Genomic DNA, 25,858 nt, shown 5'->3' with positions numbered 1-25,858 from the left:
TTGTAGGGCGTTGTTCCAGTAGTTGTATGAACACTCATGTGATAAGCTCATAATGCATATGCTAACTAAACATGCCAATCTTTATCATGTTTTGTAATGATCTTATGTAAGATATGCTCAATAGTCTTGTTATATGCTTCTGCTTGACCATTAGATTGAGGATAATAAGGTGTAGAGAAACAATGTTGAATATGGAACTTTCTGAGAAACTACTTAACCTCTTCATTTTAAAATGGTGTGTCATTATCAGAAACAAGGATAGCAGGTAGGCCAATGCGAGAGATAATGTTATCCATAATGAAACCACAGATCATATCTATGGAAGTGGATCTCAGTGGTATGGCTTCAACCCACTTTGTGAAATAATCTATAGCTGTGATGATGAAGACATGAGCCTTAGACGAAGGGGGGGATATCTTATTGATGATATCAAACCCCATGTCTGAAAAGGCCATGGAGAGAGTTGAGTTTGGAGTTCCCCTCTAGGAGAACGAATCAAGTTGTTGTGTTGTTGACATTAGGGGCACTTCTTGACAAAAGCAAAGGAATCATATTCCATTGTTTGCCAGTAATACCCCATGTGAATCAACTTATGGATTAAAGAATTCCCCCAAAAATTCCCACCTCCAGAGCTAGAATGAGCCTCTTGAAGGGCAAGGGGTATTTTGTCTATCGTCAAAAAACATAAAAGAAGACCATTATACGATCTTCGATAAAGGACACTAGATAAAAGGATATAGCGAGTGACTAGCTTCTGAATTTGTAAACGTGAACTTTTGTTGGCATCATCGGGAAAACTTCCAATTTTCAAATGATTAAAGATGTATGTGAACCATTCTCTTGAATTGATGTGAGTACACATGAAACTATCGAATCAATTTTGATTAGACACAGCTAGAGAGTAGAGGAATTGCACCAAAAAGTGGCATTCATCCTTACCATAGTCTAGGCCTAGAAGGGAAGAAGTGTTTGCCATTACATCGGCATGATAATTTTCTCTCCGTGAAATAATGTTGATTATGTAAGTAGTGAAATGCTTCATTATAGTTAATACTAAATCCTTGTACTAAGACAATTTCAGTTGCTTGAGATGATATGCACCTGTAACCTGATATACGATAAGTTCTTAATCTCCATGGATGCAAATATTTTTCACACCCATGGAAATCGCGGCATGTAGCCTTGTAATCAAGGCTTCATACTCAATGATGTTATTTGTACAATTAAATTCCAAACAAAATGAGAGAGGGACTGCCTTTCCCTCAAGTGAAACTAAGACTCCACCTACTCCTGAACTAATCTGACATCTTGATCCATCAAAATACATGTCCCATACAAAATAATGATGAGCAATTAATACATCCTTACCAGGAAAAAGATATAGGATAGGAAAGGATTTTTTCGAAGGGGCATCGACTAACTGATTGCCGATGACCTGCCCTTTAATTAAATTTTGATTTACGAACTTCAGGTTGAACTCGAAGAGAAACAACACCTACTTGGCCAACAATCTTGAAAATCAGAATTTAAAAAGAGATGCTTGAGGATATCATTCTTAGAGATAACTTGTGTTTCTACATGAAGGATGTGATGCCTCAGCTTTCGAGTCGCAAAGACAAGAGCTAGACATTTATTTTCCACAACAGAATATTGGGTTCCATCTAATGTAATAGACTGCTCTTTCTTAGGCCTCACCATCATGTTGGGCTAACAATAGAGCATGAGATGAGGTGGAGATATACATGAAGCAAGGTCTATCAAACATGGCTGACATCAAAATATGAGGATTAGCCAAGTAATCCTTGATGGAATTGAAAGCCTCATGGCATTCGTCACTCCATTTGAAATGAGTATCTTTCTTTAGCAGTCGTGTGAAAGGAAGAGTACGATCATCCAATTGTGCCACAAGCTTGTGAATGGCTTGAATCTTCCCTTGCAAAGTACGAAGCTGAGAGATATTCTTAGGTGGAGGAATATTCATAATTGCATCAATTTTATCTGTGTTTATCTTGATTTCTTGATGAGAGACAATGAATTCCAAAAGTTTTATGGCATCAACACAGAAAACACACTTGAGGGGATTTAGTCTCATCTTATACAATTGCAGCCTTTCAAAGACTAGATGAAGGTTTCTAACATGCATTTGATGAGCTATAGATTTTACTAGGATACCATCAATATAATCCTCTAATATCTTATTGATGAAATCATGAAATATTAAGGTAATGGCTCGTTGATAGGTTGTTCTTGCATTTTTCAACCCAAACGGCATGACAACATAGCAAAAATTATCTCAGGGGGTTGCAAAGGTAGTCTTGTATTGATCTTTCGATTTAATATGAATTTTATTGCAACCCAAGAAGTTGTCCATGAAGGAGAGAAAAGCATAACCCACCATTGATTCCACAATCATGTCAATGTCTGGGAGTGGAAATTCGTCCTTAAGGGAAGCTTTATTTACATCTCGAAAGTCAATGCAGATGTGAATTTGACCATCAGGCTTTCTTACCGGGACAATGTTTGAGATCCAAGGTGAGTAGTCGACGGGATGGATAAAACCATCTTTCAAGTGCTTTTCTATCTCAGTCTTGACTAATAAGGCCACCTTAGGATTCATCTTTGAAATAGTTTACTTCACCGGCTTAGTTTTAGGACAAAGAAATATGTTGTGCACAATAAAAGACTCATGAATGCCAAGCATCTCTTCATAAGACCAAGCGAAGATATCAGGGAATTGATGTAAACAATCAGAATATTCCTTCAATTCTTCAGAAGATAGCCATTTCCTGACCTTGATAGTTTTGTTAGGGTTCTTATCACTCATAATGGCATCAATAGTTTCTCCGCTAAGGAGTGTACTACAATCCTCTAATTGAGATGTAGGTATTTGCTCTTCATTATGAGATAAAGATGCCCCCTGTTCAATGGTTTCCTCAAAGTATGCTTGAGTATTCAAACAATAAGGGAATTGACATTTATGATGATAAGAGGGTAAATCATCATGCACGCCTAGAAATTACTTCCAGGATTCTTCCAAAGGAATGAGATCCAAGTAGGAAAAAGATCTAGAGGAATTTCATTAAGCGATGCAATGTCATCAATGATTCCATATTGAACAAGCTTAAGAGACAGAGGGTCGACCAAAATTATATTAACAGTCAACCATGGTTTATCTTTTTGACCCGTATGACGATATCCTAGTCCAATGTTGTGGTGATGAGGTTTGGCTTCCAAAGGAATTCAAATACCTTGTTCATTAGGCCCACAACCTTTTCCATCATAGCCAAATTGTGATATGAGCATATATCCAGTACCATAAATGTCCTGCAATTCCTTAGATGAAGGAGGTTTTGTATAAAAAAGGTGATCAACATGATATGTATCACTTGACTTTATGGACGCATAATCGTCTTTTGTAGCTGAGGTGAATGAAATCTTGGGAAAATTTATATGGACAAGGTTGACCTTGTATTCACCAACATGAGAGTCGGCAAAATCTAAAGAACCCCAATTATCACCCAAACATGCATTTTCTCTTGATGGAGAAGGTTCTTTAACAAGAGAAGTCTTAACAAAAGTAGATTCCAATGTTTGTACCTTGGGGAGGTCTGCCTTCAAGGAGTCTCCTTTCAAAGTATCCTCCTCCTTAGGTGATTTCTCCTTCACAACATCCTATGTTCTAGGGAGTTCCTCTTTCTTTTGTTCTTCCTTTTTAGCAGTCAAAACAGTCGTTCATGTCTATAAGTCCATCGATTGACTGGATAAGTCCACCAGTTTGACTGGATGTTAACTGAACGTTGTCAAGACTGTCGGTTACAAACTCTCTCGGTGTGTCGATCAAAATATACTTAGTCGGTTACCTCTTGTATACTGGTTTAATAACTACTTAGCCAATTATACTGATCTGTTTATTGCTTATTCGGTTTACCTCTTATGTTTCGGTCTACTCACTACTTGCCGGTTGGCCTCTTGTGTGCCAGTCTACTCATTGCTTACCTTGCTGTGTCGATCTCCTTACTGCTTTCCCCGTCTACACATTGCTTACCCGACTATCCTCTGTACACTAGTCTACTCAATGCAGATAGAATGTGAAGAATTGGAAGATGATGTTGCCAACACTGCTCGACAAACTATTCATCCGACTTGATTCATATACCCTATAAACCAACACTACAGAGGAAAATTTTACTTCAGCATCCTCCATATAAGTGATTGTCATTTCTCTACTATCACAATGGGATTTGCTTAGCCGGGTGACTTCAGTTGATGAGATTTTTCTTAGGGTTAATGCTTCACCGGTTACACTAAACACTGTAACTCTTCGAATCACATCCTTTGTGATCTTGATCGGTGCTTGAGTTTCCAGCCACAAGAATTAATCACGAACTCTTCTCAATACATACCTAACACAGTCGACATGAAACTAATTGGGAAACCGACAGCATTAGACAAACCCTTGGTCTTTAGAGGTAGATATTCTGCCTTGAACTGATCATTAACACAGAACCCTTAAAATTGATTACGAATGAATTTGTCTCCAAGCTCTTCTAGCTTGCACTGGATGTAGGAGTGAATGTCTTCAACCAATAATACACCGAAGGGAATAGATGATAAGGTACCGGTCATGTCAATTTCATTGGCTTTCATCGGATGCAGCTTCAACTCGGGCTGGGGTTCTTTGATAGCTTCAACCAACACACGAGTTGATATAGGCGCTGCCATCATGACCTTCAAACAAACTTTTCTTAGACAAGGTTTAATACCTTCTCCTCAGAAATACCAAACACCACTATCGCTCTGTTTGAACTTTTCGCACAAATATTACTAGCAAGATTTCAATCTCCTTTGATCGCACAAGTGCTTGAGAAATTTCACAAGAAATCAGGATAAATGAAAATGTATTGACATTTCCTTATTTATCTGTTTAGATTCATCAATGAAATGATACAATGGTTAGATTTTAAACTTACAACTTAAAGTACACCAATTTTCCTTTTTACCGGTTGTTTGTTACTGATACCGATACACAAACAATTAACTCACAAGACATTTCTCAAACAAGAACTTTAGGCTAACTTTTATGCATCTCAACTATGCGGATAGACATAACCTTCTATTGGTAACAGGGGATTCAAAAGTAATCTTACCATATGTGCTCCCCCTAAGCATCAGTATGCCTAGTTTGAAGAGGATCTGTGATCACCGGTAGATGATGACTTTGTTTTTGGAGGACTTTCTCCTTCTTTTCGTTCTTCTCTCTTAATCCATGTCTTTTTCATTTCATTCTTCACCTCTTCAATTGTCTTCTTTCCTTTCAATTCACTTTGTCCTTTCTTCTTGCCAGACTGGTTCTTGCCTCCAGACCAATTATATGATTGGTTCCTACACTCTTTGGCTAAGTGACCAATCTTATAACAATTGAAACATGTCATACCAGTTGTCCTCTACGGTCCTGCATTATTTGTCTATCCCAATCTTACTTTGCAATTTGTTGCAACATGACCAAAATTACCTCAAGTCAAATAGGTGACATTGAACTGATTATTCCTTTTGTTAGGACTAACCGGTTTGAATGGTGAACTTGATTCATTTGACTTGAGCTTGAAATCTTCAGATTTGTGTCCAAACTTATTGCATGTAAAGTAATGTCCATTGAATCTTCTTCTATTTGACATACTGCTAGATTGAGATATACACTCATAAGTAGTGTGGCCATACTTATGATAATTATGGTAGTAACCATCAAAGGTGAAAATGTTCTTTTGACTAACTGGTTTGTTTCTATAGACATCAGACTTATGACCCGGTTTACCACAATGATTACGAGAAGATTTGGGAAACTTCATACCTTTCACTTCTAAATGATTCTTTCTATCATCTTTTATCCTTTTGGATTTAGATGATTCTCCAGATTCCATAGGACCTGTACCAGAGTAACCACGACCGGTTGTTTCCTTTTTTCTTCTCTAATCCTTTAACTGTTTCTCTATCTTCTCAAATATTTCATTGAATTTCCTCAGCTTCTCATTTCTCTCATTGTCAGTTGAGTGAATTCATCACCGGTCCTTAAACCCTACTAAAACCTTAGCAAAACTTCATCAGAAATTTGAAACATGCCTTCTGTTAATCTCCACAAGTTTTAGTTTCGATCATATATATATATTCATGATACAAGTTCACCATCAAAACCACAAACCAACAATCATCGTCGATCAACCGATCCAATCAAAATAATTCTTCTTTATCGGTTAAAGTCCTATTTCACATACTTTAGCTCTCTATCATTAAACCTTGTCTTTTGGTAAACCAAATCAATTAGATGACAAAACAAAACATCGGTTGCCAACAATGACAACACAAATAACTGATCATGTCATCAATTCATAGAATCTTAATCTCTTCATCACAAATAGACAACACAATGACAACACAAATAACTGCCTCACCTGATCTACATCGGTTATGCCAAATGCCAACAGTACTAAAACATAGATCCATTATACATAATCAACCTTCATTAAATCAACTGATTAAATCTACAACTAACAAACAACATGCTGCTAAGACTAACATAAATCTAGAAAAACCATAATCGGGATACAAACACAGAAGGTATTACCCTAGATCATAGGTCACTTCCCAAAATAGAACACATAGAAAACATGGTTAGTAAACTTACACATTTAATATTACCATGGCATCATTAAATGACCATCTTCAAATAAGCACAATCACAATATTTGCATACTATACCTAAGCACCCACACATTCACGTAAGCAACCAAATATTAAATTCATTGGAATGGGATTCTAACATCATATGAATTCTCCTCTATTTAGATGATGTGATGTCATCCCTTACCATCCATCATCCATAAAATATAACCATGTTACCTTCATGAGTTAACTATATTAGTGGAGACACTATTATCATGACGACCAACATATCTAATAGACATAGTTATCTACATTTATTGTCATATCATGACGTGCTTCATATGCATTAAGTGTAGGTTACCTACCTTATTGTGTGAGGGTTAGAAAAGTATTACATATTGTGCATGATTATTATATGGTTTTCATTTTATTGTTGCATTAAATTAACATAGTGTGCTTAATATATTAGTTCATGCATCATGATTACGTGACATTAATTTTATCATGACGATTATATGCCCAATGTGAAGGGTTTGGTGAAATTCACTCTTGTACATGATCATTATAAAGGTTTTGTGTGAAGGGTCAAATGACATATAGGAAAGTAAGTTGTATCGGTTTTGTTTGATGGTTGCATTAATTTTTCTTGTTGTGCATGGCCTATTTTTTCATCCACCACTATTGAGTTTTATTGATTTTTATTAGGATATCTTTATTCTTGAATTATGTTTAGTGTATTTTACTCTTTTTCCTTAATATTATATGTATTTTATGTGAAGAGTCAAATAACATGTTCTTGAGTTGAATGGGACTTGCTTGATTATTCCATTAAACTCTTGTGTGCATAATGTGTTTGTTCATTCATCATGGTTGTGTCATATCCCTAGAAACCATAATAATATTTTTGCATGACCCTAGCCCCAGTGTAATTTGGACTAGGAGTGGAGTTCTTAGATTTTATTTTATGGACATGTGTGTGTGTGTGTGTGCTAGTTGAGAAATTTTATACTAATAACATGTTGGTGAACTTATGTGAGGTTTATTGTCGGTTGCAAGTACAAGGGTGCAATATGAATTGGATTTTCTGGTTTTGTTGGTAAGAGATAGGTAGTCTAGTGTCATCTTTGTGTCAAGGTCTTTGATTAACCCTTGCAATAATTTAGATTTTCGCAATCCAATTAAATTGAATTTATAAAATTTAATAATCTCCTTAGAAAGATAAGCAAGTCTAGCAAGAATTGGTTGAGTTGTTGTTTAATACTAAGACCCTAGACATTTATTCAATTGCCATGATTTATTTATTAATGATTATATCTGTAAATATTGATAATGTCCTAACTACATCCTTGTTAAATAAAGTTGTTGAATAATAATAAACTTACCAAAGAATAATTAAATGAATTTAATCTATAATGAATATATTATATGGCAAACAACAACTAAATATAATATAAACATAAATAAATAAATATAAATATACATAAATAATTAAATCTATAACTTGTGGGGAAGGAAGTTACAAAATCTAAATATTAGATAAGCTAATAAATGGTCTAGATATCGAATGCATAAGGGAAGGAAAGAAATAAAACATGTAAAAATATTGAAGGAAATACACTCACGAATAGGAAGGGAACGATAGTAAAATAATTTATCGGAGAAGGTATTTGACACCAAAATGGGGGATAGGAGAAGTAAATGAGCATGACCTAAGACGTGAAAGAGATGAGTGCAAGAACAAAGAGGATAGTTGGGCGATTAAAATGTTATAAAATCCATGCCTGTAAAGGCTTGTATTGGACGAAAAAGAAAGAAAACTATGATGCCAGACATGCTTAAAAACCTTGCAAACCATCATAATTAAGATTATCAATATGCATTTTGTGTTGGGAAGGAGAAAAAATATGAGGAATTGGAGTCAAAGTGGAGATCAAGGAAGAAAGTTCCAGGTTCAGGCATTGGAAAACATTAGGACTTCATTAATTTAGGTTCACTTTTTTTAATAGAATTTCTAGTTTCTATTATGGTCGAATGAATAAAATTTTAAATATCAATAATTAAATATTTTATTGTGAATGTTGGGTGTTGTGGGTTCACTTTAGAAAAAATCTTAAATTGTCCCTTTCTTGTTGATTTGCAACACCCTAGTTATAATATCAGTATTTCCATATGCAAGTTAGTCTAAAACCCTTCATTTTAATTGTTAATTCTGTTTTCTCATCATGCCTCTAAATTTTCCATCAACAATAGATTGAGTTGGGTTACATGTTTTCCATAATGAATGATAGATTTGAATAAATCCATTGTAAATTTTAACATTTCATAGTTTTTGCTACAGTTAGAATTTGGGTAGGTGCATTAAACAAATCATCTAATAGATAGATATAATAACATACTAGTTGTGAGGATGTTTAAAGGTACTAATTTTGGAGCTGGATCATGTCAAAATTCAGGCATATAATTACTTTTGTAGACCAGCAATGTATCTCCACAAACATTAATATCAAACCTTTCTAATGAGATAGTTGAAATAAAATAGTTCAAACAACTCAATCCTTTCAAACTCATATTGTGATGTATCACTTTCTAGATCTCATGTGTAGGAGAATTGTGTATTCAGTTGCATAGGTTAGCATCTACTTATTTGAAATATTGAAACTAAGTAATGAAGTGACATTACAGTATTAAATATGTTAACTCAAAAGTAAAATCAAGATTACCTTGTATAAGATGGCACTAAAAAAATACATACATACTTTATAACAGGAAATACTCAAAGAATAAACTTATAGTAACAAAAAAATTCTACCTCAATGGTCTTGCCCTACCAATATTGCTAGACCCTTAGTGAAGAATCTAAGTACACAAACTACATTGATTATTATAATAGAAATTATATTTTATTATGGTGTTAAGCTAAATCAGTCTTGGTTTGTTAGAATGATATAATCCGTCATGAAATGGTTTATCGATTGCACATATGAATTTGCTAAGGGATTACTACCTTATAAGGTTGGAAGTGCAATGGTTGATGTAAAAAATAAAAGATTTAGTTGATATTACTTTCAACTTAGTGTCATTAGAAAAACATGTCATTTCTTAAACCATTTTTTGGAGCACATTCATAGTTGAAATATAAACATAGAATAGTTGCAATACCCTTCTAAGTGATGAATAAGGATGAATCAGTTAGTACCAAACCGGTACTGAGAGGGGGGGGGGGGGGGGTGAATCAGTACAGACAAAAACTTTCCCTGAACCAGTTTGACTGCAAAGACTGTACTTAACAGGTAAACAGTAACACTAGTCTAAATCCTGGCACTACCGGTAAAATACAGTGAGAGTATGAAAGACATAAACTGGTAAACACTTAAATCTCTACACAATCTAATATCCCATTTCCACTTCACCCGTATGTATGAACAAGTAATATATCATCAAAAATATAATGACTACCTGTTCAACATGCTTTACCACTTGATAGAGAATATTAAAGAATCACATGAAAAGAATCACACATGACACACTGATTTTTCACGTGGAAACCCAACTGGGAAAAACCACGGTGGGGATGAATACCCATAAGCTGTTCTTTGAACTCTTTGAAGTCCGCTCTGTTAGGAGCCTAGTCCGATTAAAGACTTTTACAATAGGTTCTAGTAGGAACCGATCCTTCTAGGGATCACCCGGTTAAGAGATGGCTAAATACCCGGTTAAAGGTTAGAACCCTGTTAAAGGTTACCTCACAAGAGGATTTGAAGAACTCATTGAATTGAGTCACCTTGTTAAAAGATTTACACAAAAGCCTGTTAAAGCTATCCAGTTAAGGGATTTTCCAACTGCTGAAATCGTTAGAAGTCAACAGGTAATACACTGATCTAATAACAGCACTTAATGCCAAGGTAGATCCACTTTAACTCATTTTCTTCTACAATCACACTCTGTAGGTATCACCACACTTCTCTGGTCTGGCAGGAATCAAGTATCACTCACTGGGATACACACATAACATTTGCCAACAACTTCAAAATGAAAAACATCATCGACCTTATAGGAAACAGACAAGTCGGTAGCATAAACCCTAAACCCTAAACATTTAGGTTTTACAATTCAATCGGTTCAATCCTGACCGTTAATCATATTGCATTGAATACAACGATCTCAAACAGATCTCAAACATTTTCCAACATTCATTCTTTGTCGCTTTAGGAGTTTGAAAACCCATCACACCTTCTCCACCGCTTACAGAGACTTCACGCATTCCCAAGGTAGATAAGATCAATCTCCATGCAAGATCCTCAAGGAAATCCTTCATGCGCACAAGGCTAACGTGGCAACACTATCTGATCTTTATTACAATGCTATCTCATCGCACAATGTCATCGGTTCGATTGGAATGCATCAACTGGAAACCCTGAAGTTGAGACTACCAACCGGTAGGCATGCCAAGTGAAACCCCGATACAAAACTTCCCATATACTGGTTCTCATTTCAACATACCGCTTCACTTTTTCATATATACCGGTTCACAATATCATATCGGTTCTCACATATACCGGTTTGCTTACTTCAATATATCGGTTCATACTTCAGCATATTGACATCAATGACAACATACAATATCATCATTTCATCAAGTTCCACACATATGCCAACACTAAGCCAAGAAATGATAGTAGCAACCGTCATTGTTGTGTTGCAATTTGACTACCTAATTGGCTTTGTTAGAAATCCTATGACCTTTAAAGAGATAAGCTTATCCATGTTCAAAATTCACAATAGTCAAGAAGCATATGATGTCAAACAATTGTTAACCATACCACATAGATAGTAGGACAAATTTTGCTAGGAGCATATGGGCCTTGGGGCCAACAACATGTCAACAATGGATTTCTTTGGTTGCTTAGTTGTCTAACGGACTGCAAGAAGAAGAAGAATTTACAATGAACTAGGTAACATACCAAGCCTCACTATGCAGTAGAGATATGGAATTGATACCTTATTTTACTATTTAGGAAAACTTGGTGTAGCTAGTCTTTAGGTGGGTACCCCTTTTGTTTAGCAAGTTGATTTGAACATCCACTCTCTCACCACGAGCCACAAAATTTGATTGGAGGGGTGCATAGGAATCATATCCACATTGGAGTGTTCGTATCGCACCCTTGAGGTAAACAATAAAATATTTAAGGGAAGAGTCTACATGACTAGGCAAGTAATTATGGTCTGTTAGCCCTCCATAGATATTGTGATGTAATCAATTTGTAAAATTGTAAATTACTTATGGCACATTTATGATCTATGATCTAGAAAAATTACATTGTTAGTGAATATTATGCATTGTTGTCATTCAATGTATATTACTCTTTTGTTACCATATTTTTTAAAAAAGAAAATTGTGCAAACTTATAGTCCTATCTGGGATTGTCATTATAGGTTGAGTGATATCAATTTTTATCGTGATGATTATTAATATTTTGTGTGAAGTAGCTAATGGCACTCTCTCTTTCATATGATGTTTATATGTGTAATTCCCCGCCAGGAAACCCTGAAGGGATAAAGCTAAAACACAAAAATAGAGTGCAAATATTATTTTTTTAATTTAAACACAACATAATGATACAAAGAGATATCATAAGCTCAAATAACACAGCAGAAGACTCAAATAACACCTAAAGAGTTTCCCAATGTGATTACTTAATTTAACACTTAACTCAACTCATGCTAATTAATCCAATTAAGTTGATTAACTTAATGGCAAGATAATACTTTAAACAAAGATAAATCTGTTCGGTAAGATAAAAATATATATATAACATGATAGGGTTCATCCATTGAGGTTAAAAATATAGATAATTTGATTAAGTTCATCCATTACAATATAACCATACATCATGCTCAAACTTTCGTTAAAACATAAGTCATGCATCTAATTTCATTACATACTTTAATTGCATTATCAACAACTGAATGCATTCCATTAATCAATTCTACATTCTTCATGATCCAAATTACTGCATTTAGTAAGATGACTACATACATGCATTTAAGATTAACTTCATTTAATCCACATTATACATTTTAACCATAATGTCATCCATAGATGTTAAATTAAAAAGTAAACAGAAGAACATAAACACCACATAATACCGTAATGATATCGGAGTTCACCCCTAGTGGGCTACATCTCCAGGTCTTCTCAACTGCAAGACCTCTCTGATAAAATAGTAGGGTGAAGAATACATAAGGTTCACGTGATTTACATCCCACCATCAAGGCGTACATAAACCAATAAAATATACAACCACATCGGTCCAATAAATACACGAGTGATCCCTAAATAGGAAAAGGATCCAGCTGAACATGATAAGAAGCAAATACAAAGATCAACCGGAGCATCCACGAAACTAAATCTTTGCAGCAAATCATAAGCAACCCATGGCCTAATATGAATATCAGGTTCTCACAAGGGCATAAACAACAGGATGACTCCACAACAGTGCTCCTAACAAAGACAACACAACCAACACACTAGCGAACATAAGGGACAAGTGTCATCACATAACTTGGTATGGTTACCATGGCAGGTCTCCATAGGTTTCGGCCCCATCTACTGGGTTACCCTAGCAACCTATCCCGAACCTCCAACCCATCCAAGTCTCATGTGGACCCAACACACCCTTTTGTGAAGACAATGTTGATGGTTTTCCATTTCAGGCCTTCTCACTGCATGTTGGGTCTGTACTAGTACTCATCCCATGCGTAAGGCACAATTATCTTACTTAGTGTTTTGATTAACTAACTCTCTAATGTGATATTAGGTTATCACTTATTTAGACACACTTTCGATGGGTTACCCAACAACCACTTTGGGCGCGGCCCCCACTCGAAAACCACTTTTCCATATGACACTAGACCATAATCAAACAAACTCCTAAACCAAGGAATACACCAAGACAAGATTATGAAGTTCAATACGGTAGGAATACCCCATTGGTCAAACAAGACTTCATACGAGGTGCACTGTTTGACGGTACTCTAACTAGAGACTTGACCAGCTATGGTCAACCACGAACCAACATTCAATGTCCGCATAAAGTACATGACCAGATACAAAACCATCGCACGAAAACAATCAACACTCGAGATCAAGGACATAAACAGGTACCCAAATCAACATACGACAATATCCAACAATCACAATCAAGGAGTTGCCATTTCTTACGCAAATGCAAATACAGAAAAATTAAACATACATAGGCATAGATCGAAAAAGATAATCTTCTTCCATATTGTTTACACACAACAATCGATCCATTTTTCTAATTAATCTAAGTTTGATTGCAGTTTGTCTACCTTGTGTAGGTACATGTCGTTCACGGTTTACTAACTCACTAAAGTTCGTTTTGCATCATAAAATAACATAAATACGTCATCATGAGTTTTCAAACCAAACTCACAAGAATATAATTAAATAAACATTAATCAACTAAAAATATGATATTCATTTTTCAAAATAAAACATCATTCCATATTGGTTGGAAAACAATCTCTCTAAACTTTTCTTCTCCAGATCTAAGTTACGTTTTTCGGTTAAAGGAAATATACATTTATAGAAACCAAAACAGGTAAACATTTCTCAATTAACCGAATATTTCCTTGCGTATATTAAACAAATATACAAACCTAAGATATTAATTAGTATATATATCTCTAACTATATATACCTTAATTAATAAATTCATAAATTAACAACAATTAATATATATTTAAAAAATATACATTAATTAAAACGACAATTAATATATAATTAATAATACTCATTAATCTATAAATTAGAACAATTAATATATATATATATATATATATATATATATACATTAATTCGTAATTGGCAATTAACATATTATTAATAAAATATATTAATTAAAAATTAATAATTAAAAAAAAAACTTTTTAATAATAAAAAGAAACTTTAATTTTTTTTAAAAACATTTTGGGAAACCCACGAGCCCCACCAAGTGGAAGCCACGTGGATCCCCTTTCCTTTGGGAAGGGCTATGGGGACCATGAGGTGGTCTCCCCACAACCATGGTTGTGTGGAGACCACGCCATGGCTCTCCCCATGGCTTGGGGAAGCCATGACTCTCCCCAGCTATGGGTCGAGGCCATGGTTCCCCCCAATTTGCCCCAATAAAATAACATTTATTCATTAATAAAAAAATTTTGTTTAATTTATTTTATTAAAAACAAACCCCAATCTGTAGTCTCAACTGAGACAATATTCTAAGAATTAAGTTTCCAGAATATGCATGATTAATTTATAAACACAAATGTCAATAGTAGGATGTTGTGATGGTTAAGTTGTTGTGTTGTTGTTCTTGTCATCAAGATTCAAATACCACCGATTCATAGCTCCGGGTTAAAAGCATTTGCCCCTTAAAAAAAAAAAAAAATATAACCCAGAAAATGGCAGGGAGGATGAAAAATAAGCGCCCCCAATTTTAATTTTAAAACAACCCGAGCAACCAAAATCTAAAGTTGAGGTTGGAAAAGAAGACAAGGACCTTCCCCCAAAATGCCCAAACATTTCTCCAAAAATGTCGTTACAGTTAGAGGTGAGTCAAAGGACACGCGTCGACCAGTGTTCGACTCACCGTAGAATTTGAGATTCCGCAAGTTTATTGGGACGTTAGAGCGGTGCATGGATGTCCACGTGTCTTGCCTTCCTCCTTCCAAAGATAAGCCCAAAGAGGGTTTCAAGGCATACAAAGGAACTTTATCTTTAGGGCTCATGATGCCAAAATAAATAAAAAAATTAATCCTGAGTTTACCATTAATGTACCAAGCGCCATGTGTGTCATAAATGTGTTGGGTGCAATTTAGGACATTACATTCTGCCCCCACTTTAGTAGACTGATCGACTCAAAGGATTGGGTGTACTAAAGTATCTTTAGAAAGATACATTCATTAAGCTCATTCAATGCAATAAATGCAAAAAGTGCAATAAATACTTAGCCTAAAAGGATACTGTAGAGGTCCCAGAGGTTGAGCCGGAGATCACAGACGATGCCCCCAAGTCTCTCCTAGAAACCATAGTGTTAAGTGTGACGAATTCCATACTACAAAAGTCAAATATTTATCAGCATGAAAAACGGAGGAAACTACTTTGGCAAGAAGAATGCTTAAGGGGCATTAGTACAAGCCAAAATTGTTCCAAAATGGTCAAGAAAAATTTTGGGGAAAAATTAGGCTATATACTAGAGAGTGGGCTCCGAGAAGGGTCATTTTCACTATTGACATGACACTCTATAGAGCCAGGTTGATGATCTCAGTTAATAGGTAGATGTCGCCTAGTAGGGCATTGTGAGTCATCTTGACCACCCCTGAGTGCGTCAGCTGATGATAGGCTTAGAGATGACATGTCAGCGAAAGGTGGCAGTTCGGGAGGAGTTGATGACACAGTGAGAGACCATGGAAGAGCTACGAGGGGAGCTAAGAGGTTTGTGGTCACTAAGCACAATTGCTACGAGATCGCACTCCACCTTAGTGACACAACCCTCTCATCGATATTAGGATCCCCCAATGCTTGCGACCTCAAAGACCTGCCCACCATAGTGTTCATGAGGCATTTTTTATCTACCACATGTATAACATTATTTTGATATATATATATATATATATATATATATATATATATATATATATATATATATATATATATATATATATATATATATATATATATATATATATATATATATATATATAGATATATATATATATATATATATAGATATATATATATATATATATATATATATATATATATATATATATATATATATATATATATATATATATATATATATATAGATGTATTCATGTATATCAAAGACACATATGCCAACATCATGTGTTTTTGTAGTGATGTGATACATATACATTGATATTGATATTATACACATAAATATACATGTGACTCATCATTTTGATCTTCATAAATTTATATATATATATGCATGATTAAAATTTTATGATGATGCTTATGTATATATGACGAGTTATAGATAGAACATGTGTACACATGCACACACACAAACACACATGGATATAGAAATGCACGGTCACTTCATAACACATAAATGAATGTCATGTTGATGAAGGTATACATATATCATGATGCGACCACTATAAGGATCTAGATGTCATACGTATGATATATATATATAACCCATTTTCTATGCATAGTACCTACGTAGGTGTGCTACGTTGACAAGTTCTTTGATAGGAGTACCATCCATGGACAAACCATAGGCTCTCGAACCATAAACAGAAGTGACGATGTATGAACCTAACCAATCCGGGTTGAACTTTCCTCTTTGATCAGGTGGCGCGTTGGCATTTCTTTGGTTCTCACAAAGAACCAAGTCACCTATCTTAAAGGCTCGAGGTAGCACACTTTGGTTATATTGTCTCGATAAATATTTTTGGTAAGCTTGAAGGTGTTGAATGGCCTTCAAATGACACTCATATAACAACTCCAGTTGATTTAGATAAAGAGTATGATAAGAGTTGTCGTTGATAACCCCTTTTAGAGAAACATGCAATGATGAAATATACAACTCAAGCAGCATGATAGCGTCAGTGCCATACACGAGGTTGTAGGGCTTTGTTCCAGTAACTATATGAACACTCATGTGATAAGCCCATAACACATATTGTAACTCGAGAAGTCATCCATGAAGGAGAGACAAGAATAAAGCACCATAGAGTCCACAATCATGTCAATTATTGGGAGTGGAAAGTTGTCCTGAAGGGAATCTTTATTTACATCCCAAAAGTCAATGCAGATGTGAATTAGACCATCAGGCTTACTTAATACATGTCCCATAGAAAATAATGATGAGAAATTAATACATTCTTAACAGGAAAAAGATATAGCATAGGAAATGATTTTTTCGAAGGGGCATCGACTAACTGATTGTCGATGACCTACCCTTTAATTAAATTTTCAGTTACGAACTTCAGGTTGAACTCGGAGAGCAACATCACCTCCTTGGCCAACCATCTTGAAAGATCAGAATTTGAAAAGAGATGCTTGAGGATATCATTCTTAGCGATAACTTGTGTTTCTGCATGGAGGATGTAATGCCTCAACTTTTGAGTCGCAAACACAAGAGCTAGACATTCCTTTTCCACAACAAAATATCAAGTTTCATATTCTATCAAAGTATGACTAATGTAATAGACTGCTCTTTCTCAAGCCTCATCATCATATTGGGCTAACAAGGTTGCTAGAGCGTGAGATGAGGCGGAGATATACATGAAGCAAGGTCTATTAGATATAGCCGACATCAAAATAGGAGGATTAGCCAAGTAATCCTTGATGGAATTGAAAGCCTCATGGCATTCGTCATTCCATTTGAAATGAGTATCTTTCTTTAGCAGTCGCGTGAAAGGAAGAGTGTGATCATCCAATTGTGCCACAAACTTGCGAATGGCTTGAATATTCCCTTGCAAAGTAAGAAGCTGAGAGACCTTCTTAGGTGGAGGAATGTTCACAACTGCATCAATTTTATTATTGTGTATCTTGATTCCTTGATGAGACAATGAATTCCAAAAGTTTTCTGGCATTAAAACTGAAAGCACACTTGAGGGGATTCAATCTCATCTTATACAATTGAAGCCTTTCAAAGACCAGATGAAGGTTTCTAACATGCATTTGATGAGCTATAGATTTTACTAGGGTATCATCGACATAATCCTCTAATATCTTATTGATGAAATCATGAAATATTATCGTCATGGCTCGTTGATAGGTTACTCTTACATTTTTCAACCCAAACGGCATGACAACATAGCAAAAGTTATCTCAGGTGGTTGCAAAGACCGTCTTCTATTGATCTTTCAATTTAATATGAATTTTATTGTAACCCGAGAAGTTGTCCATGAAGGAGAGAAAAGCATAACCCACCATTGAGTCCACAATCATGTCAATGTCTGGGAGTGGAAATTCGTCCTTAAGGGAAGCTTTATTTACATCCTGAAAGTCAATGCAGATGTGAATTTGACCATCAGGCTTACTTACCAAGACAATGTTCAAGATCCAAGGTGAGTAGTCGATGGGATGGATAAAACCAGCTTTCAAGTGCTTTTCTATCTCGATCTTAACTAATAAGGCCACCTTAGGATTCATCTTTCAAATATTTTGTTTCACTAGCTTAGTGTTAGGACTAAGAACTATGTTGTTCACAACAATTGACTCATCAATGCCAAGCATCTCTTCATAAGACCAAGTGAAGATATCAGGGAATTGATGTAAACAATCAAAATATTCCTTAAATTCTTCAGAAGATAGGCATTTCCTGACCTTGATAGTTTTGTTAGGGTTCTTATCACTCATAATGACATCAATAGTTTCTCCGCTAAGGAGTGCACTCCAATCCTCTAATTGAGATGTAGGTATTTGCTCTTCATTACGAGATAAAGATACCCCCTGTTCAACAGTTTCCTCAAAGTATGCTTGAGTATTCAAACAATAAGGGAATTGACATTTATGATGATAAGAGAGTAAATCATCATGCACGCCTAGAAATTACTTCCAGGATACTTCTGAAGGAAAGAGATCCAAGGAAATTTCATTAAGCGATGCAATGCAATAAATGATTTTAAATTTAACAAGCTTAAGAGGAAGAGGGTCGACCAAAATCATATTAACAATCAACCATGGTTTATCTTTTTGACCTGTATGATGATATCCTAGTCCAATATTGTTGTGATGAGGTTTGGCTTCCAAAGGAATTAAATTACCTTATTCATTAGGCCCAGAACCTTTTCCATCATAGCCAAATTATGATATGAGCTTATATCCAGTACCATAAATATCCTACAATTCCTTAGATGAAGGAGGTTTTACATAAAATGGTGATCAACATGACATGCATCACCTGGCTTTACAGATGCATAATCGTGCTTTAACAAGAGAAGTCTTAACATAAGTAGATTCCAATGTTTGTACCTCGGGGAGATCTGCCTTCAAGGAGTCTCCTTTCAAAGAATCCTCCTCCTTAGGTGATTTATCCTTCACAACATCTTGTGTTCCAGGGAGTTCCTATTTCTTTTGTTCTTAGTGATTTGAGTCGACATGGTACCCTTAGCACGTTTCATGAATCGGTTGGTCTTTGGGCTGACTTCATAAAGTTATTATTATTTGTTGATGGTATAAAGAGAAGTTTGCAAATCATTTGAGAAGAGAAAAGATAGAAGATAGAAGACTAAAGTTCGAGATAGAGCAAGATATCATACCATGTCTCTTAATCCATGTCTTTTTCATTTGATTCTTCACCTCTTCAATTTTCTTCTTTCCTTTCAATTCACTTTGTCCTTTCTTCTTGCCAGATCGGTTCTTGTCTCCAGACCGGTTATATGATTGTTTCCTACACTCTCTGGCTAAGTGATCGATCTTATGACAATTGAAACATGTCATATCAGTTGTCCTCCACGGTCCTGCATTATTTCTCTATCCCAATCTTACTCTGCAATTTGCTGCAGCATGACCAAAATTACCACAAGCCGAATAGGTGACATTGAATTGATTATTCCTTTTAATAGGACTAACCAGTTTGAATGGTGAAATTGATTCATTTGAATTGAGCCTGCATTATTCAGATTTATGTCCAAACTTGTTGCATGTTAAGAAATGTCCATTGAATCTTCTTCTATTTGACATACTGCTAGATTGAGATCTACACTCATAAGAAGTGTGGCCATACTTATGATAATTATGACAGTGACCATCAAAGGTGAAAATCTTCTTTTGACTAACCAATTATTTTCTCCTATCATCTTTTATCCTTTTGGATTTAGATGATTCTCCAGTTTCCATAGGACCTGTACCGGAATAACCAAGACCAATTGTTTCCTTTGTTCTTCTCTAAGCCTTCAACTGTTTATCTATCTTCTTAGAGCTTTCATTGAATTTCCTCAACTTCTCATTTCTCTCATTTTCAGCTTTTAACTCACTCTTGTGTTGTTCAATCTCTTTCACCATCTTTTCCTTTTCTTATGTGTTGTTATGCAGTTGCTTATTTATGTATTCATTCTACATACTGAAAATTCAAATTTCTTCATCTTTTTCCATCATGATTGCATCATTTTCTCTCTAGGCATCTTCAACAAGCCTTTTGGCTCTTTCAGCTTTTGACAAAGCTTCTTTTGCATCTCTTTTTCCTTCATTAGCAGTTTTGTTGTCTTCTAGTAACTTAGTCATCGTTAGGGCCTGACTTTCATGTTCTCTTTTGAGATTGTGAATTCTTCAGTCAGCTTCTTGTTCTTTTCCATGAGTTCTGAGACTACTTCTTCGACGTCTTCAGATCGGCTCTGTTCAGAGAGTTGATCTATGATGTCCTTACTCTAATTTAATTTTTGAACTAGTTCCTTTCTTTTTGCAAAATATTTTCTCAATTTCTCTTTCAGTTGAGCAATAATTTCATTCGCTTCATCAATATACTTCTAATACCGATATTCTTCCATGATCGTTTTCCTGAAGCTAACAAGCTTCACTTCAGAGAACCAGAGCTCTGATACCAATTGTTAGTCCCAACCAGTTTTGAGAGGGGAGGGGTGAATCAACACTTTACCAGTTTTAACCAATTAAAACTTTTAACTCAAGTTTTCACTAACTTAACACTCATCAATATAAATAATTACTGTAGTAGAATATGCATGCATGAAAAGATACATAGTGACACCAAGATTTATCTCATGGAAACCCAAATGGGATAAAACCACGGTGTGAGTAGGAACTCACAAAATTTGTACTCTTCTGAAGTACGATCGGTGAGAAGCCATCCCTGTTAGTAGATTACAAAGACACTATTAGGTGTCACCCGATTAAGGGTTTTTTATTAAGGTCTGTCAGTGCCTTTACCCTATTAAAGGTCTTAAGATCATCAATTAAGATGACACCTTGTTAAGGGAGTTTTACAATGGGACCTGTTAAAGTCCACCCTATTAAGGGATTTTACTTGCAATGGTTAGAAAGCAACAGAAAGATGATTTGTTGAAGTGGCTACTAATAGCTTGATCAAATCACACTGAAAATCATACTCTATATGCACCAGTTGTATCTTCTCTACACAACACCGGTTTTATGCTTATACCTCCAGTTCTGCACTTTGTTGATGTTGTGACCCTCAGCTCTGCACTCTGTCGATTTTCTGATCCTCGGCTCTGCACTCTGCTCTACTCCCCCTGTGCTCACCCTTTCTCATATCTTTTTCATAGCAACAACAACCTTATCAAAAATGAATTTAGTGAATTTATTTAGCTTTGATTTTATCGCCAAATTTCCCTCCAAAACATCAGATTCAAAATTTTGTTACCACGCCATAAATCACTTTGTGCAAATCGTTCCAATTTTCTCTGTCAAAACAGTTGTTCATGCGGATAAGTCTGTCGGTTGACTCGATAAGACTATCGGTTTGACAGGATGTTAATCAAACGTTACCAAGACTGTCGGTGTGTCGATCAAAATCTACTTAGTCGGTTACCTCATGTATACCGGTTTAATAACTACTTAGCCGATTATACCGATCTCTTTACTGCTTATCTGGTTTACCTCTTTTGTGCCGGTATACTCACTACTTGTCGGTTGGCCTCCTGTGTGTCGGTCTACTCACTGCTTACACTTTTGTGTCGGTCTCCTTATTTCTTGCTCTGTCTACACATTGCTTAGCTGGTTATCCTCTTCATACCAGTCTACTCATTGTCGATGGACTATGAAGACTTGGAAGATGATGTTGCCAACAATGACAACAATATCATTTATCGGTCATACAAAATGCACCAAAATGCCAACATATAGAACATAGAGGATAGATCTTAAGATTTGATGTCCCAGTTGTGACCTATTCTATAATTAAGCATTTTTTAGCAAGCCCATGAGCCAGTTTTTGTAAATCGGTTGTTACCACTTGATTGTAATCAATTTTCATGATATAATTCATCCAATTCTGCATTACCTCCATCACATCCGTTTGTTTCCGTTGTGTTTACTCTTGCTAACCGGTCCAGATTTATCTATTTGAGGTCCCTCCTAACCGGTGATTGCACCAAATGGTATCAGAGTGAGCTTTCGTTATGGAGATTGTGTTGTCCTGAGGATTTTTATTGTAGGGTGGCGGATTATGGATCCGACCTGCAACTGCAGAGGACTAGCGTAAAGATGGCACAAAGAGGAAATCAGAATGGTGGAGCACATTGGAATGCAGACCCTACTGTGATGGAAATGTTGTGAGGAATTGCAATCCGGTTGGATGTTGATGAGACAGCCCAAACAAGAGACCAACATATTGAAGATATGAATGAAAATGAAGGAGAAGAAGCCTTGGCATAACAAATAAACCCACCAACAATTGATCCAGACGAAGAAAGGTTTTTAAGGGTTTTAAGTAGGACGAATACTAAACCTCATTTTACCCCATCGAAATATGATGGAAAGTTGGATTTGGATGAATTGATGGTTTGGGTCTTGGAGATGGAGAAATATTTTGATTTGGAGAACACCGCAGAAGAAAGAAAGGTGAAATATGCTTATACCCGGTTGAAAGGTCATGCATCTCTTTGGTGGTAGCATTTGCAGGTTGATGTAAAGAGAAGAGGTAAAGAGAAGATCAAGACATGGGATCAGATGGTTGCTAAGTTGAAATCCAAATTTATGCCAACTTATTATCAAGTGAATCTATTCTAAAAGTTGCAGAATTTGAGGCAGAAGGAATCTAGTGTACAAGAGTACACCAAAGCATTTTACAAATTGAATATCAGATCAAGACATCGTGATGATGAAGTTGAACAAGTTTCAACATATTTGATTGGATTATGGATGTCTATACAAGATAAACTCGACTTGATCAAATTGTAGAGTGTTGAAGAAGCTTACCAGTATGCCCTGAAAGCAGAAGAGAAGCTGAATCAAAGGCATGAGTAGAGACATAGAGGTAGAGGTGGAAGATTTTTCAAAGGAAGGTTTCAAGGAGGAAGAGTATATAATGTACGGATCAGAAAAAGGACAAGGAAGTGAGTAAAGAAGGTAATTCATACCGAAAAGATGATACAATTTCTATTGGAGGAGAGAACCGGATGGCTACCGGAATGAGAATTTTGTAAAAGATGACAGAAGATAAGACAAGAGAGTGTTTAGAGGAACTTGATGTAAGTGTGAAGGAGAAGGACATCGTGCTTTCGAATGTAAGAAGACATAATACTGGAAGAACAGTAGTGGTGGAACAAAACCCCAGCAGATCAGCTAATAAACTAGAAGATGGAGAACTGTTAATGATGAGAAGATTTTTGTGTCATTGCGAAGGAGATTAAGAGCCCTTGCAGAGGAAGAATTTGTTCAAGACCAGATGTAAGGTATCGAGTAAGTGTTGTAAATTTGTTATTGATAGTGGTAGTTTGAATAATCTTGTTTCAGAAGAGATGGTGAATAAGTTGAATTTGGAAAGATTGAAACACCCTAATTTGGAAAGATTGAAACACCCTAGTTCGAATTATCATGATGAAGTCTTGTCTGATATTATGCCTATGGATATTTGTCACCTTTCGTTGGGTACACCTTGGTAGTTTCATAGAGAGGCAATACATGATGGGAGAAAGAATGCATACATTATTGTGGCCAATGGGATGAACCAAACCTTGTTGCCCTTGGAGAAGCCTTTGAAGAGTGAAGTTTGTACGAATGCTAGAATCTATTTGGTGGATGGAATGAGACATGAGAATGTGTGTTTTTCATTAGTTCCTAATAAGACTAAGAATCTGGAGCATGAAGAAGAACTGGAATACATAAAAGAGTTGCTAATAGAGTATGAAGACATCATTTCAGAAAATGTGCCTGATGGATTACCACCTGTGAGAAGTATCAATCATTGCATCGAATTGGTTCCCAAAGCTAGTTTGCCTAACAAAGTTGCACACCGGATGACACTGACAGAGAATGAAGAGTTCAATAGACAAGTGCAAGAATTGTTGAAGAAAGGTTTAATAAGAGAAAGTCTGAGTCCTTGTGTAATATCAGTAGTATTAGCACCTAAGAAGAATGGAGAAAGAAGGATGTGTACCCATTCCAGAGCAATAAACAAGATCACAATGAAATATTGGTTTCCTTTGCCTAGGATGGGAGACATAACGGATTGTTTGAGAGGAGCCAAATATTTTACAAAGATATACTGGAAGAGCCAATATCATGAGATCAGAATCAGAGAAGGAGATGAGTGGAAGACAACGTTCAAGACAAATGAAGGATTGTATGAATGGTTGATGATGCCTTTTGGGTTAACTAATGCACCGAGTACTTTCATGAGCCTGATGAATGATCTATTGAAGAAATTATTGGGTAAGTTTATTATTGTATATTTGGATGACATTTTGATTTTTATTAAGACAAAAAAGAAGCATTTATTGCATTTAAGACTGTTGGCATTGCGTTGTCATTGATGTCAACCCATAAGTATAGCATGTCATCGATATGGATGGTTACTAATATGCAAGGTGTATACAGGATGCAAGTAGGAGATGTTACCGGTATGGATGTTCATTGGTAAGAAAACATAAGAAACTAAAGAGATAAATTGGTTATGTCAACTAGTATGCAAGAAGGTGTAGTGCCAACCGGTAAACAAGTCCACCGGTGAGTATATATGAACAAGTTGAAGAACAGTAGTATAAGGAAAATACAGGTAGCATATTTGTGGTCAGTGACTAATTCTTAATCGATATGGTGAGAAGAGTTGGATGTCGGCGATGATGACACGCAGGACACAAGTGGCGTACATGGAGTGCAGGATAAACGGTGTGTTGGTGAGGTAGTTGGTGATTGGGTCAATATTTATGTCAACTGCTGAAATCACAGGAGGAGTACAGAGGAATGCGGCTCGATGCAGATCGAGGGGCACAGATTTGATCCTGTATCTTCATGATCGATGCAAGATATTTGATTGACTAGTTAATCTGTCGAAGGAAGCTACTATTTACATTTATTATGATGGACTCAAAGTTGGGTCGTGTTTGCTAAATATAGAAAATGTGCATTTGAAGGAACGATTTGGCGTGCGATGTGTGATAATTGCAGGCTATCAATCTTGGAGATGAGACTCGATATGACAAGATACAGATTGGGTTGGTCGAGAAAACCCTAAGTCTG

Source organism: Cryptomeria japonica, chromosome 5 (genome assembly GCF_030272615.1).
Source record: "Cryptomeria japonica chromosome 5, Sugi_1.0, whole genome shotgun sequence".
NCBI classification, from domain to species: domain Eukaryota; kingdom Viridiplantae; phylum Streptophyta; class Pinopsida; order Cupressales; family Cupressaceae; genus Cryptomeria; species Cryptomeria japonica.
The sequence above is the reverse complement of the archived record's forward strand: the minus strand, read 5'-3'. Positions refer to the sequence as shown.